The sequence below is a fragment of the Mastomys coucha genome, unplaced genomic scaffold (genome assembly GCF_008632895.1).
Source record: "Mastomys coucha isolate ucsf_1 unplaced genomic scaffold, UCSF_Mcou_1 pScaffold13, whole genome shotgun sequence".
Lineage (NCBI taxonomy): Eukaryota > Metazoa > Chordata > Mammalia > Rodentia > Muridae > Mastomys > Mastomys coucha.
The window spans coordinates 51,577,852-51,581,199 of record NW_022196895.1 but is presented as its reverse complement, the minus strand read 5'-3'; the positions used below and the strand labels follow the sequence as shown (position 1 = coordinate 51,581,199).

The 3,348-nt window shown below is 41.6% G+C and overlaps 1 pseudogene; it reads left to right on the top strand.

Moving 5' to 3' along the window:
- The first annotated feature begins 625 nt into the window (after positions 1 to 625).
- Positions 626 to 3,055, top strand: LOC116087470 (annotated as a pseudogene).
- The last annotated feature ends 293 nt before the right edge of the window (positions 3,056 to 3,348 follow it).

Here is a 3,348-nt window from a genome sequence, read left to right as displayed (position 1 = left end):
TTTTAGCATGAAATAATCAACATGCCCGTTTATTATGTTTTAAGATGGCATGTTTTAAATTCCTTAGGGAATGTGGTCTCTCTAAAGAAAATATCTGTACATGAGCATGCATGGACCTGGAAAACATTACCTTAACTGGCATAAGCCAAGCAGGGGAAACAAAGGTGGGATTCTAAAATATTAAATTCCTGGATTCTGAGTATAATGATGGACATTAGAAACCAAGGAAGGCAAGAGATGGGGATATTGGAACAGGTTGGTGATTAAGGAAGAATTGGCTGGTAGTTAAGGAAAAATAAGCTCTGGGTTTTCATAGCATGGCAGGATAAATATAACCATATAAAAATAACATTGTGTTTTACACAAAGGAGGATTTCAATGTTCCTACCCTAAAGAATGCTTGCTGACTTGATATTATAAAAATAATCTCATCATATCTCCTAAAGACAAACAGATGTATCTAAATAGAAATTATTAAATCAAAAAAGAAGCAGATTGTATTTGTTCTTTTTCTCATAGTTTGACAAAATAGCTGATAAAGGTAACTTAAGGAAGAAGGGGTTTGTCTTGGTTAGATTGGAGCAGACTCCTTTGGCTGTGGCAGGGATTCAATGGCAGCAGGAGAATGGGTGGCTTGTCCCATTCATTCCAATGTCAGGCAGCAGAAAGACAGGAATGCTGGTGCTCAGTCATTGCCTTCTCTTATCACTTTAATCCAGTTCAGGACCTGAGTCCATGGGATGGGGCTACCCACATTCAGGATGGGTCTTCTAATTTAAACCACTCTGAGAAAATCCTTATCATCACACCTAAAGGTGAGTCTCCTGGGTGATTTTAAATCCCATCAAATTGACAGAGATTAACTATCACAATTCCACCCCATGTTAACTTGACCCTTCAACAATCACTTTAAATTACAGCATTCCACCTTTGTTTCTCCTGTCTCATACACCTCGCACAACACCACAGCATTAGTCCCATCTCTAAAAGCCCTGTTCTGCCCCCTGCAGCATGTATATGATCTCTCTTGAGATGCACCCACTCTACTCATATAGCCATTCTTCTTGAGCATACCATCATCCTGGAATACAACATCCTGAGTTTTACCTTTAGAACTCCACACAGTGGCCTTTCAGGGCCTCCTTGAAGGAAATCCAACCCTGTAACACATTTCCTGGCTGCAACAGCTTTGTGAAACCTCAGTGCAATCCTTTATGACCCTCTATCTCTGGGTTTTGCATGTCTGATACATTAACATTATTATAGATGATGCTCTCCCATGATGCTATCAGCTTGATGTACCTACATGGTGGCTCCCATAGTTGTAGTGGCTTCTGAGATCCTTGGTAGATGAACTAACGAAAATACTTTCCTAGGCAGTTGTTAACGTGGGACCTCTTCAAAAGCATTCTGAAAATATGATCTCATATTTCAGTTGGATTTGTATTTTTATGATTGGAACATTCAGTGAGTAGAGTCTTGTCCTCAGGGCACTGCTTGTATTGTCCCAGTGTGGAGCATGAAATTTTGTTTTTAGTGGTATGATTAACAATTACATCTGTTTTCTCCTACCTACTTTATATGCAGTTTTAAATTACCCCAGATACCTTATTCCTAAAATTGAACATTTTCCATATCTTTCTTTTGGTTATAAAAATATTTGTTTTTATTTTATATATATGAACTTTTGCCTACATGCCTATATGCATGTCACATGCGTGCCTGGTGCTCACAGAAGCCAAAAGAGAATATCACATCACCAGCAGCTGGAGTTACAGATGGTATTGAGCCACCATGTGGGTGTTAGAGACTTATCCTGAGTCTTGTGCAGGATAATCATGCTTTCTCAACCACTAAGTTATCTCTCCACCATCCAATATCTTTCTGTTCTTTCTCACTGTTGATCCAACTAGAAGCAGTGGCCACCAACCTTTCTATAAACTGAATATCCTGCTATCATAAAATTTTCTCTGTCTGAACAACTTTATTAGTTCTCTGTTCCTCCCCATTCTAGAGACAGCTTCATCTTTTCATGCATAAAGTGCTAAACTCGCCCATTAGACTCAATAGTGAAGGTCAGAGTACACAGATTTGGCTGTATTGGGTGTCTGGTTACCAGGGCTGCTAGCTCATCTGGGAAAGTGGATATTGTTACCATCAATGACCCCTTCATTTACCTCAACTACATTGTCTACATGTTCCAATATGACTCTACCAATGGCAAGTTCAACAGTAAATCAAGGGTGAGAATGGGAAGCTTGTCATCAATCAGAAGCCTATTACCATCTTCCAGGAGTAAGATCCCACTCACATCAAATGAGCTGATGCTGGTGCTGAGTATGCCATGGAGTCCACTGTTGTCTTCACCAACATGGAGAAGGCTGGAGAACACTTGAAGGGTGGGCCCAAAGGATTATAATTTCTGCCTCTTCTGCTGTTGCACCCATGATTGTGATGGGTATGAACTATGAGAAATATGACAACTCATTCAAGATTGTCAGCAATGCTTCCTGCACCAATTGCTTAGCCTTCCTGGCCAAGGTCCTCCATGATAACTTTGGCATTGTAGAAGGACTCATGCCATGCCATCACTGCCACTCAGAAGACTGTGCATGGCCCCTCTGGAAAGCTATGGAATAATGGCCATGGGACTACCCAGAACATCATCCCTGCACCTACTGGTGCTGCCGAGACTATAGACAAGGTCATCCTAGAACTGAATGGGAAGCTCAAGCATTGCCTTCCAAGTACCTACAGTCAATATTTCCATCCTAGATCTGCCATGCCACTTGGAGAAAGCTGCCTAGTATGATGACAAGAAGGTGGTGAAGCAGGTATCCAAGGGCTCACTAAAGGGCATCCTGGGCTGTATGGATGATTAGGTGGTCTCCTACAACTTTAATAGGACTCCCATTCTTCCACCTTTGATGCTGGGGCTCTTGATGACATTGCTCTTGATGACAACTTCATAAAGCTCATTTTCATGTATGAGAAGGAATATGTCTATAACAACAGGGTGGTGTACCTTATGGCCTACATGGCTGCCAAGGAGTAAGAATTCCTGGACTACCCACCCCTGCAGGAAGAGGAAGAGAGAAGCCCTCAGCTGCTGAGGAATCCCTGTTCCAACTCAGCCCCTGATACCAAGCATCTCCCTCAGTTTCCATCCCAGACACCCAGAGTAATGGAAGGGGCCTAGGGAGCCCTACTGTCTTGAATACCATCAATAAAAACAAAAACAAAAACAGAACAATTATGTCTGATATTCTTGAATTAAGCCTCACTCAGGTTCTCAAGACAAGGGCAGAATGCAGTTCTCTGCCAGAATGTAATCTGTGTTCATTTCTG